Raw genomic sequence first — 13,893 nt, 5'->3', positions numbered from 1 at the left:
GCCAGCCAGGAGACTCACTCAGTTGCCCACAGGGAAACTGACCATCTCTTCCGTGTGGTCTGGTGTGATGGGGGACCCCATGTTGGGTGCCAACGCTGTCGTGGTGTCCCTTTCAGAGTGATCACTCCACCCATCCAGGCTAGCCAGACACCACTGACATGCAGAGGGACACCTCTCCAAATCCCCAGAATCAGAGGCTAGGGATTTCTCCCTCATCGGAAGAGATTGTCCTGACGGTGGTGGAGGCAGGAGTCAGGCTCTTAAAGGAGGGCAGAAATCCAAGATTTTATTCCATCCCCACTGTCACTCCAAACCTCAGGGGCGCTACTCCAAAAGAGCCCTTGAGGCAGGGGGGGTGCCAAGAGCTTAAGTACAAGGGAGGAACAAAGGGAGGGGACAAATCACCAACCAACAGGGAACAAGGTGGGAGTGTAACAGGGTTGGATGGACATTTGGGAGGACAAATGAGGATGTTTGGAGAGGGACCTCCTCTGTCCCTACCCTATCACTCAATGACTCTCTCCAAGCTTTCTAGAAGCTGGGAGGACTAGCTGGGTGACAGACAATGCCCAGAGAAGGAGTGCTAGTGGGAACACAGAAGGATTGACAACTGGAATGTCACATTGTAACAGAAATAGAGAGGAGAGGGGAACAAATCATTGAATGTAATACCATGGGGAGCAAAACAAACAGCACAATACAACAGCAGTGCTTTCCATAACTATTCTGCTGGAGTAGCATTTTCCATTCCCTCTGTCTGTTGCAACAAAAGATGCTTAAATAAAGCATGGGCCCATTTGATTATAGCTTGGCCCATTGAGGAATGGGGAATCCCAGTTTTGTGTGTCACCCCCCAGAGGGAAAAAAAATTTGCAACGCACTGGGAGATGTAGGCCATTATCAGTTTTAACTTGTGAGGGAATTCCCAGGACTGCAAAGGCATTTGTAAAATAAGGCAAACATCTTTTGCTGATTCCCCTGTATGACAGGATGAAAACAAAGTGCCTGAAAAGGTATCTATAGAGGAGTAAATAAATTTAAGTAGACCAAATTCTGGAAAATGAGTAACAACTGTTTGCCCAATTTGAAGGCTTTGGAGTCCTATAAGGTTAACATCTCTGGCAACAGAGGGGAAAGAGTGCCTTTGACAGTTTGGGCATATAGGCACAGTGCTAGTAGCTTGGCAGCTAGTCAGGTCAAAGGAGCATGCTAATGCTGCTACACTCTGATGAAAAAAGGAGTGACTGACTTTAGCTTGGGCAAAGCGATCAGGTAACATCTGAACAGGTAATGTAAGAAAGTCAGCTTGGTGATTCCCTTCTGCAATAAAACCAGGCAGCATAGTATGAGAATGGACATGCATTACAAAGTCCAGCTCCTGTCTGTTATCTAGAAAGAGAGTTGTAACTCTCTTGTTGTAAGAGAAAGTTGTTGTAACCATTGAAACAGTCCCTTGTTGGGTACATCTTTTAGTACAGCAGCTTCAGCCCTCTCAACAAGTCCTGCAACATAAGCAGGGTCTGTTATTACGTTAAAAGGGGTAAAAAATCGCTGAAAGGCTCAAACAACAGCTGCCAATTCAGCAATCTGAGGAGAACCTAAAGCAGTGCTAACATCTGAATCCCGGCGGTTAATATCTGTGTTCCACCAGAGCATCTCCAACTTGTGGGTGCAGCTAGATCCATCTGTAAAGACAGTTAAAGCTTTTAATGGAACCTTGCTTCTCTTGGGTCACATTTGGAGATTAAAATTGGCTGCCACGAGCTTGTGTTTCAGGGGATATGTGGAAAGTTGTCTAGGAAATTCAGTGAGGACCATTTGAAATACTTCTGATTGCTGCAGGAGCCACTGTAAATAAACAGTAGTAATAGGCAAACAGATCAAACAAAAATCGACACCTGCAAGTGTGGTAAGTCTCTGTCTTGCTTTCACAATGAACAAGGCAAACATTTCACGTTGGGTGTTTATAGTTTTAGATATGTGGTGTGGCAAAAAAAATCACCTCTATGATCAACAAGGTGTCTGGTGCATTAGGGTCCCATTGGTAAATTAAAGCATGGGGTTGCTTAGCCAGATTCAGGATTATTAAAAAGAAAAGCAATTCAGGGACCCATTAGGCTGCTTGCCAATTTGAGATAGCATCAGCTACCTTTGTAGTGCTTGGGAAGTTTCTGCTGTAAGCCACCAAGGTGACAGAAGATATGGTTCCACTTTTAGCAGAGCAAAACAAAGGGCTGAAGTCCGCATTTGAAATGCTTAACAGAGACCAGATCCAATTAATTGCTCCCAAAAGCTTTTGAGAATCATGTAAAATATGAATGTCTGTTTGAATTTGTAAAGGCTGAGGGGAAATAATTTGAGTCCTGATGCACCAGCCAAGGTATTTCCAAGGGGGTTGACACTGGATTTATTCAGGAGCAAAATTAAGTCCTGTTTCAGTTACAGCAGCAATGACAAGGGCTAAGGCTTCTTTCATAACTTCCTGTTTTTCTGCTGCTCTGAGAGTGTCATTCTTGTAATGATACAACAAAGCAGCAGGCATTTCTTGGTGAATAGGGCTGAGGACCCTTGCAACAAACCACTGGCAAATAGTAAGGCTATTTTTCATCCCTTGGGGTAGGACTACCCAGTGATACCTTTGCAAGGATGCTTGCATATTAGTGCTTGGAATAGAAAAAGGAAATTTTGAAGCATCATCAGGATGCAAAGGAATGTCCAGAAAGAAGTCTTTTAGGTCAATGACTGTCAAATGCCAATCTCAGAGGATCATGGTGAGAGATGGGAGACCAGGCTGCAGGGTCCCCATGTCCTCATAACAGCATTAATTTTGTAGAGGTCATGGAGGAGACGCCATTTGCCAGTTTGTTTTTTAATTACAAACACAGGCAAATTCCAAGGGCTGGTAGAGGGGACTACATGCCCCTTTTGAAGTTGTTCCTGAATAAGTTCAGCGAGTGCGCGCAATTTCGATAGTGGCAGGGGCCATTGATCCACCCAGACAGATGTATCAGTTTTCCAGGTTAATTTCAGGGTGTCACACACCTCAATGGCCCCCATCAAAAACCAGACTGAATTTTGAAACTCCATTGAGTACATCTCATCCCCATAACACTATGGGTACAGGCAAAACAAATGGCTTTACAGAGGCTGTGTTGCCCTCTGGTCCTGCCACCTGAATCAGATGGTGACTTTGGTAACTGTGACTGCTTCTCCCAATCCCAGTGAGGGCTTTGGACACCTCTGTGAGAGCCCAAGTGGGGGGCCACTTGTCTTGAGAAATGACAGTCGCATCGGCTCCAGTATCTAAAATATCAGTGAGATTTATCTGTTGTCCCTGCAATGACACAGTGCACTTGTAGGTACGGCGTTTATCTGAAATTGTCTGCACCCATAATATTTGTGGGGTCCTTGCAGAGCCAAATCCTCCCACCCTTTTTGCAAGTTTTTTTAGATGGGATACTGAAGTGTGTAAAAAAGTGTGATATGTGTCCCTTGGAGCACAGTAGAAGATGGGAAAAGGGTCCAAGCCATAATTCTACTTTCATCACTTGTCTGAGTCTATGATTCAGTGTGGAGGCCCTTGAGCCTATTAGGGGAACTTCAGGGGGGATGCCCTGGGAGAACTTGCCACAGGCTTTGAAAAGCCTGAGTGCTTAGGATGAGACAAAAAGACTTCCCCATGGTGCTATGCAACTCTAGCTTGATCTGCCTCAGTTTCTATAGGTCACTGCCCTTTGCCTTGACCCTGTTCAGCCTGTGTCCCCAGATCATTGTCTCCTGACCCCTCCTGAGACATTGTAGGAAATCCTTGTCTTTTGTGGATCCCTTTTGTGAGAGTTTGCAATAAACCTCAATGGAATACTATACAGAAGACCCTTCTTGTCTTTCTTCATTGACCTATTCGTTGTGTGTGTGAGTTTGGACACATTTACTGTGCTGACCCAAGCTGTTGGTGGTTGGTTCTAGAGGTCTGTCTGACCCCCCAGCTGATGCTGACTTCACAGATAGGGGTCCCACAAGGAGCAGCAGTCCAGGGGTCTCAGGCAGTTTTCACACAGGGGTAACCCCTATGAGCTTGGCTTGAGGCTTCAAGTGAACAGCTCTTTTAGATGCGAATTCAGCTCTTGTAGTGATCAGCTCAGCTCATCTTGCTCATGGGTTACCCCAGCCGATGCATAGACGAGACAGGAGGCCGTGTAGCATTTCACAGAGTCCTTTATTGGCAGGCTTCCGCGAAGGGGGCCAGTGATGGTCACTTACAATGAACTGGGAAAAGGCTGGAGTTTTTATAGGGAAGGGGGGAATTGGGAAAAGGAACAATGGTTTAAGACCGGGGTAAAATGACCAGTAGTTTACAAGGAGATAACATGGGGTCCTGAAGCAGGAAGGGGTCCACAGCTTAGTCACCATTACTAAGTAGCTTTGTTTTATCCTAGGATAAAAAGGATCCTAGGATCTCCAAGGAGGAAGTTTTTTGTAGGACTGGCCTCCCTCCACACCAAGCTGCTTTCTCAGGAGACGCTTTGGAGTGATAGCAGCAACACTATCCATTTTCCACGCTGTTACAATTCAGGGGAGAACAAAGAATCCTGAAATGGTGGTTGAGGACCTCCTAGGAGTAAGGTGCTTTTCTTGGGCCCAAGTGGTCTGAAAATTCCTGTAGGGAGTAAATGAACAGAAGAATTGAACAACATTACTCTGTTGGAGGTTGCCAGGTCCAGTCTGGCACTGCCTGCAATCGCTGGCCAAAGACTTGAGGCAATCCTCTGTGGGGTGTCTGTGGTAGTGGTATGTGTGAAGCTGGCATCTGCAGAGGCAGCTGAGGCATTTGTATCTGCTGCAGTGGCTAAGGCATTTGTGTATGAGAGCAGCGCCATCTTGCACCCTGGTTCCAGTTTCCCTGATCAGGCAACCTTCAGAATCATACTTAGAATGACACTGGTTAGCAAAATGAGCTCCTCTATGGTCCTGTGGGCATACAGCAATGGCTTGAAGCTTAGCTCCTTTCAGAGCAGGACAGTCTCTTTTTAAGTGTCTGGGTTTATCACAGCCAAAACAAACTGCTGAAGTCCCAGAGAGACCTCTCATGGATGCAAAGGCTGTAGCCATGGTCGCATATTGATGTTGTATTGTGCCAACACGATTACGCTTCAACCATCTCATTCAGGGTTGGACTCAGATTAGGCAAGGAGTTTTTTACAGTCTGTGTTTGTGTTTTCAACAGCAAGTTTTAAAAGTAAGATTTTATGAGCCTCTGAGCTATCAAGTTGGTGTTTGCTTGCTTAAGGAGATCAACAAACTGCATATAAGGCTCTTGAGGTCCTTGGACAATAGTAGTGAATGCTTTCTGAGTGCTTTCTGATGTTTTTACATCAGGGACCTTAAGAAAGGTTTTATGAGCTGCATCCCTGACTCCCTTGAGGGCATCCCTTGGGCAGTTCTCAGCCTGGTCAGAAGAATCTGTGTATTGTCCTGTTCCCTCAAGCTATCTAATCGTGAGGCCTGCCAGGGTCTCATTAGCATGACCCACATAAGATATAAGAAGGTTCTGCAGACCCTTCTCCCACTCTTTTTCCCATAAAGCGTATTGAGTGGGGGTTAGTAGCATCTGGGCAAGCGTTTTTAAATCATGTGGTGTAATTATATGGGCTGCAAACACAGAATCTAGCAAGCTTGCAAAATACGGTGAACTGATACCATGCTCTGTGACTGTCCACTGGAGCTCCTTAATTCCTGGGAAAGACAACTGTTCCAAATGGGCAGTTTGCTTTCACTGTCCTAAATATATGACTGGTGACACAATTCTTTCAGCAATGCCCAATTCCCCCTACCTCAGCGCTTGTTGTTTTAAGTGAACCCAGTTGTCATGAAGATCAGGAGGGTATAGGCTTGGCTCCTTCTCAGGGTCAACCAATCCAGGGTCAAAAGGATCTTCTCTTTCCTCGTCACTGTCATCTGGGCAGTAGCCTGCAGCAAATGCATTTAAAGATTGTGAGGGGTCCCTCTCACTCTTAGTAGCAAGAAGGGGGGCTGAGGGGGCTGGAGCCCCCTTTATCTTCAGCATGGGTTTTTCCTGAGCTTTCAGGGTTTCAAAATTTACTCTCCAGAAGAGAAGCATTTCTGCAGCTGCTTTATCTCCCTCTGTTGCATAGTTCCACAGTTTCACTCCAACCTTGTCCCACAAATCTGTCTTAAAGATCGTGGACTGGGTAACGCCTGGCAGCTTAAGACACTGTCCATTTCAACATTACTTTTAAATCATGCACAGGCAAAGATTTGCCGTGCTTGTCTAGCAGCTTTGTCGTAAGTTCAAGAATGTCTCTTTCTAAGGCAGAATTTTCCTGTCCCATTGTTCCCCACAAGTCACCTCCCTTTTTCCTTGGAGGGACTGTCGCTGGGCCTAGACTCCCACTGCCTTCAAGTGGGTCTCCTCTGGAGTTCTGTGGGGTGTCGCTGCCTGTCACTCATCCAGAGTGAACCATCTTCCTCACACAGTGGGCACCAATTGAAGACGATGGAAGAGATGGGACTTGCTTTCTTCCATGCAAGAAGTCAATTTATTGATTACAGAGCTTAACGTTTATACCTTTTCAGCTGTAGCTAAAAACAGCTCACTTGCTTAAGCAATATTCACCATAGAAATCATATCTATGTTTCTTAAAAATATAGCCTCACTATAAGCTAGCACACACCTGTACAGACATGTACGGATCTTACATAAATGAAGCGTACCAAGCATACCACTATCTGGTGCTTCCTTCTTCAGGGTACTGCCTGCAAGATCTTTACTGCCTGCCAAGGCCTGTGGCCTAGCAGAGTTACTGCATTCACTTCTGCCACTAGCAGTGTTCTCACTTCTGCTCTCTAGCTGTATTCCCACAAGAGGGCTTTTTTCTTTACCTTTTTCACTGTTTTTTTTGACTGATGTTTATCCACATCAGTCCTTTGGGTTTTCCACTCACATTAAAAACAGGCTTATTAAGTCCTTTTTTTAAAATTATTTTTTCTTTCTGCATTTATAATAGCTTTTATACTTACATGAGCATTATTTTACACTCTACTTTATCTAAACAAAAGAAATGGGGGAATATCTTAGTTTAAGACAAGTTAAGGCAGAGGATACTTCAAAATGAGTTACTGTCCTGGTTTAGAAATAAGTTTAGGAGGAAAACTACCCTGGAATTAGTATTTTCTCTTAAAAAGAGGGTTCCAACAATCCCTTTCTGCCAAGAAGAAAATGTATATTAATGGATGAAAGTAAAAACAAACCAGACAATTGTTTACTGACAAACAGGGTGCCCACATGGCACAGGAAAAAAATACTGAATAAATGCTAGATATTGACCTGTCAGACCTTACCCCCCTCCCTCCCCACCAGAACAAAAAAAAAAAACCCAAGAAACAAAACACCAAAATGTCAGGGAAAGAAAAAAAACACAACAGCTGACACATGGTGGGGAAGAAAAAAAGTGACACCTGTTCCTGTATAAGGGAAGAAAAAACCCCAAAGAGTTCACACAGAAGCTCAAGCAAAACAGATGTGAACCTGGTGAATCTCTGGTGTGGGTCCCTTTTTCACAGCAGATCAAGCTGATGGATTTGGTGTCCTTTCTGTTGTTGGCTTGGCTGTTCTGAGGTCTGGATCCAGGATGGAGTGGGCCGTCACTGACATGCTGGTCCCCAGCTGATTCATGTCCCATTGATTGTTCTCTGTGATCTCAGACCAAAACCAAACCAAACAGTTCATTTTGCAAAGGGGCTGCTGAAGGATTGCTGCTGCAGTGTCCAAGTACAGGGAAAGGAAAATGAACCTTCTTGCCTAAGCTAACAAAAACCAAGTTAGCTAAGCAAAAAACCCCTCTAAAACCTAGTCCGTACAGCACAATGGATGCCCCAGGAGTGAGGCTTTGAAAAAGCCCACAAAAAAGCCCCAAGGTGCCCCCTCCTTTCTCCCCACCCCTCACCCCAGACCTACCTTAATGCTACAGCAACCATTTCTGGGCATAGAGTATATGATCAAAGAATAGAAAAAAAAACACTCCAGGAGAGTTACCCCACCTTTAGTTTTAACCAATTCCTTTCCACCAATAAAGACAGAAAAATGAGAAGACCTAAGGGAAAAAGTAACAGTTTGCTAAAAAATGAAACCACAACAGACAAAAAATAGTAAAAAATCACTAGATATAAAGTTGCTAAATAAGAGTATTGTATTGTTGTCACTGGATGGCCTTGGTAGTCAGGGCATTTGGGGGAAGGGCAGGCTTATTACTAGGAGGCTTGGCATAGCAACACCTGACCTCCAGTCAAGTTGTAAGAAAATGAACGCCACCAATGGATGGCAAAGAAGGAGTTGATTGACAAGACTTTAAGAGAGGCCAACAGTATAAAAGGCATAGCATTCATTTCATAGATGAGTACATGACAGTTTAGTTCTATGCTGTCATGGTTTTAAAGCACTAGCTAAAAAGTCACTAGAAAACTTACTAATTTCTTGCTGTGAGATATGAATCAGGAGAAGGGCAAAACAGGCTTAAAACTTAAAATGTATAAAGAAACTTTATAAATAGTACTACAAGAAGAAGAAACCAGAATAAAACCTCCAGAAACCCCTTTTCCCCACCACCCAACGATTCCCTTGTTTAACTGACAACATAGAGACAAAACCTGCTGGTTAAACCAGTCCCAACTTTGCTATAGTCTTTTCATCAATCTTTGTAGAGAAAAAGAAGTTAACTTTGGTCAATCTATGGAGAGTTTTTCACAAGAAAACCATTTTCTCACCACTCGGATGTGTGTTTGTGGGCCATGATTCAGGTGGTGTCATTTTAAGAATGAGTTATTCAAAGGCAAAAGTTCTCTTCATCTGTCTCTGTGATCATCTCTGGAAAGAGAAGTTTTCTCTTTGTCTCTTAAGAGCCACACATCTTCAACAACTCTCACTTCTCCTTTTCTGTTCCAACATCTCATAAGATCACAACTACTTCACCATTTGCTCAGCTCTATCAATGAATTACCTTTGCTTAGATTCACACTTGGAAATACTCCATCCCCCCTAAATACTCTTTAATGAATTAAAGGAGTTTTTTTCAGAACATTATTGTCCATCTCCATAGCTTTAACAAAATAATATTAAGCTTATTAAGGCATCTCCTTATTCTCTTCCCATCTGAGGCTTAATTCCTTTCCTCACTGGCTTTGATAGCTTATGTTGTCTCTTTACATGTTGATCCCTCTCTCTTCCCCTCTCTCTGGCAAAAGGATTAATCTGCAAGTTTCATCTGGGTAGTGAAAGGGTTAAAATCTTGCCCAGGCCTTTTGGATGGTCCCATGGTACCCTCTGCTGGGCAGTGGCTGGTGCTGTCTTCGATGCAAGATTTTCTGTAGCTTTTCTGGGGGAGTGTGGCTACTATCTCAGTGCACTGCAGGTCAATAGCTTTCCCTCCCGTTACTTGGCAGTCTCTGGTGAAATTCAGCAGCGACAAAAACTGTAGCTGAGCCAGGGACCGGCCTGGCCCAGCAGGCTCGCTGTACAAGGCTCAGCGAGCCCTCCGAGGGGCTCAGCGCCTCTGGGGAAGGGCTCCTGTGACTTCATAGTCTCTATACCCCTACTTGGGAACCACAGAACTCCAGCTAGCCCCTCTCCCTGTGGCCTTGTCCAGCCTGGTGGGGAGGAGGCTGAACCATAGCTCTGTTACCTCTTACAGCCAGAAACCAAAAAGAGAAAGAAATTCCTGGGCATAGGTTTTAAAGGGTGGTGTTCACAGGTTGATCTCACTTTTCAATGGTCTAAACTACTGTCAGTTCTCAGAAATGGCCAGTTATTGGCCAGGAGAAAAAATTCCCATCAGCCTCCACCAGCCTTAACTTCCTTAGATGTTTCCTACTTTTTTTCTTAAATGCCAATCTATCACTCATGTTCCCAGTGCTATAGTTTTTCCTTATTCAGTTCTTCGTTGTATTTTGTTAAGTTTTAATAAACCTTTGAAATTTTTAAAAGTGAGTGTGGTTTTTCACACCATGCATTTCTGTGGTCTGTATGTTTCAGACCATTAATGAGGCATGCATTAAATCAGTATGAAAAAAAATGTAGTGACATGGTAGTCTGACATGGGTGCTTCAGAGTGTTTTTAAACACTGCAGAACTGCATTTTTCCATTATAATTTCAAGATATTAATAATTTTTAAACTATGCAATTACAATACAATAATAATGTGGCAATCTCACTGTTGATATAGTGTAGCAATTTTCCCTGTATTCCCAGTAACTCTCCATTTTGATGTGATCTTGATAGTATAATCTTAGTGCAGTTCATATCTAATAAATTTTGAAATAGAGGCTGCATTTCTAGTTTTTCCAAAAAGTCACGTTTTTAATAGGGTATAACAGAAAATAGGTCCAAATATTGGGAAACTTATTATTTCATCAAATAAATGCAATTATCACTAAAAGTATTACACTTCTCATATAAAAGTTATGCAGTCTTCTTTACACAGAGAGGAAGACATATATATATCACATACCAAGAGTACATAATATGTTCTATTTGTAGTTTTGTAAAGAAACTACATGGGAATGTGAAACATTCTTGTTTACTCATAGTCTCTTACGGCAACCTCTGTTGAGCCATAAAAATAATATGACAGCTTATATATTATGAAGAATCACAATAAAGCAAATAAGTAGACAATGAAGAAGTAAACATATATAGCTAGAGCAGTTTCAGAATGACATGATAGAATTATAGTTTGTGTGTGTATCTTCTATGCTACTAGTCATTATATTGCATGTTCTCTGACTCTTCATTTATACTTTTGAGAGACTGTCTCTGATGTTGTTTAACATAAATTTGCAAATACTTACATTACAATTACAATGTAAGATTCCTTATACAAATCTTGTTGACTGTGCTTTCTCTGTGTGATTTTCACATGCTCTACAACCAGAGTGTCACAGACCTACAACCTGAGTGTCTCAAATAATTTCACACCACAGGTTCCCAACAGGTAAATGGTCACAAAATTATATATGGATTTATAAAAAATGCATAAGAACTTTATATATTTGAGTCAGAGTGCTATGGATAGTAGCTCTGATGTTCAAATCATTTGGATTGTGACATTGGTAAAAGTCAAGCCTGAAATAACCTAATGATTTTGTTCTAATGAGTCTTTCCTGGATCACACTTGAGAGTGGATCACACTCAATCTCATTATAGGTGTAGAAGACCAAATGTTTCAAAACTGATTTAATTTGCTTTAATTTCTTTCTACACATCGACCTTCTTTTTTTTCCCCCTTTTTCCCCCCTTTTTTTCCCTTTGTTAGTTGGTTTGTTTTGTTTTTAAAACTGGTGCTCAATTAGGATCCAAATGCACTGAGAAAGATCATCTGCCTTACATCTAGACATAGGAAACAACCTAGCTATACTCTTAAATTAAGGGGAGGGGAAGGGAAGCAGAGAGCAGAGGTTTAAAATTACTATAAATATTTTTTTAAAAATTGTTCAGATTTTCAAGTGTCTCACTTTCTAAGTGTAAATTTTTCTGTTGAATTGGTACTAGGAGGATTGATGCTAAATAAGCTCCATTCTCACTAAGAGGAGACAATTTTTTAGCTTGCATGTAGTGGTTGGATCAAGTCTTGTTACCAGAATTACTGCAGCTATAATATTACATAGAATGTAGGAATTCAGTGTAGAATGTAGGAGGACCAATTATAATCACACATAATCACACTGTTTTGGACATTGGAAACGAAAGGTGTTTTGTAAAATGAAATAAAAGAGTTTTTTGGTTTTTTTTTTCTGTAATCACATACTCATTAAATTGCTCTTTTCTCTGTACTTTAATAGCAACACTATGTGGGCTATATATATTTTATAACATTACAAGTGATAATTTGACTTGAAAGTCCAACCTGATAAAAGTAGAGTTAAAATTGGGATTTACTTTACTGAAATGTGTTTCTTTATTATTATTTTAATTAACTAGATTCTGAGTTGTCTGGTTCTTAGATTTAAAAGGGATTACCTTGAAAAATCTCTTCCTAAGTTTAAATGACCTTCAGAGGGATCTTTCTAGAAACTTAACCACGTTCAAGTTTTAGTTCCATCACTGTGGTGGCTGAGATTTTATTTCCTCCTTTCTTGATACTGGGGTTAGTTAGGCACTGCCCTTCAGCAATTTCATCAATTTTTTAACCAAGTACAAATTAAGATTATATATCAATGTTTTGTATTCTAACACTTTTTGTTATGTGATATGCTATTTAAATGTACTTCTAGGAATTTATTTTTAATACTTCAAAAATTGAGATAATTTTAGACTTCCTCTGAGATTCTGTAAAATTAGCTAACTATAAGATGCTGAATATTTCTATTTGCATACTTGTAAGAGATAAATATAAATAACCTGTCTCACCTGAAATAAATACTTTTAAATGAACGTAAAATATATACGCCTGAAAATGAGATTGCCACAAACTCTTCTATGCTTTTTATACACATCTGTCACTCAGGTACCTTCCTTTGCCATGCAAGCAAATCTCCAGGACTTCATCATTCAGAGCAAGTGGATTCCTGTAGTGTTCATAAATGCAAGCATGTTGAAGGTTGAGTAGGGAATCAGCCACCACAAACATATTATCTCATGAAGTGGTACTGTTAATGTGACAGGTTTCAATCAAGGGCAGTAATAAGTCACACAGATAAATTCTATGTATGTGTTTGTGTTGATTTTGTTTGCATAACTGGACATGAAAAGCTAGGCCCAATGTATTGAAATGCTTCTCCATGAAACTTAATGGTTTGCCTTCCTATTTTGGTAATAACATTTTGCCCTTTGGTAGCTTAACTGATTTGTTAAGAATTGAAATAAATCAAGAAACATTTCCAAAAGTAGAGAAGCTCTCAGTTTGGGGTGAAGGAATGAGAAGATGGAGTGAGAAACATCAGAGAAAAATTGGGAAAAGGGATGCCAAATTTATTTTCAAAGTTAAAGTAAAATCTTTGAGAGGATAGACATATGCACATAAGAGCTGAAGTAGTGTGTCTTGTGAGTCTCTTGTCCCTTCTGCTCTTGCTCAGTACTGTTTACTCAGAACTCTCCTTTCGTCACTGAGGTCTGCAACATTAACTAGTCCACAGCAATTATCCTTCAGAAGAGAGTACTGAAGTGTGTGGCTTTGCCCTTTGTCTATTATTTAAGATACTTTATCATACTGTATTTCAGAGGTTTTGTTATTACTTGGAAACTCAAGTGTGCCTGGCTAGGCTTAAGACACGAAATGCAGTATATTGTAGAAAGTGTAAATTGTATCAAATTGCTGTTATAGTTTGTTAAAGTTACCTAAAGTGCTATTTCAGTGCAGCAAAAGTATACAGACAGCTCAGCTTCTGAAACAGGGAAGTGGGACCGCACAAGCCCAGCTTTCTGAACTCTGGGGTAAAGTGACAGGTTCAATGGGGAATATGTGGTAGGCAGGTTGGGAAGGCTGTACCTTCCTAGTACCTCAGCCAATGGGAGAGGAAGAGGGCAACATGTGGCTGGGAGTTTAAAAAGGAGGCTGCGTCCTCCAAAACCTTGAGAAAGAAAACCCCACTAGTATGTGCCCCAGTGGACTGTCTTCCTTTATTCAAATAAAGGTGTAGGACTCCTCTGTCTCCTTTATAGACACTGTCTTTTCTTTAGCATGGCTTTCTGCACAAAAACAACATCCTGGCCAGAATAAAGTAATGCCATAATTTTCTAACACTAAAAAAAATATTGTTGGAGAGTTAGGGGATTTTTTCCTGCAGTTGTAGTAACATTTCTGCTCTGGCAAGTATGAGCTTGTGTTGTATTTTGCAAAGGGAGAGACAGTTGGTTCATTTTCTTCTCCAAGGTAGGCAATAAC

The sequence above is a fragment of the Parus major genome, chromosome 5 (assembly GCF_001522545.3).
Source record: "Parus major isolate Abel chromosome 5, Parus_major1.1, whole genome shotgun sequence".
Lineage (NCBI taxonomy): Eukaryota > Metazoa > Chordata > Aves > Passeriformes > Paridae > Parus > Parus major.
This window is presented reverse-complemented; position numbering follows the sequence as displayed.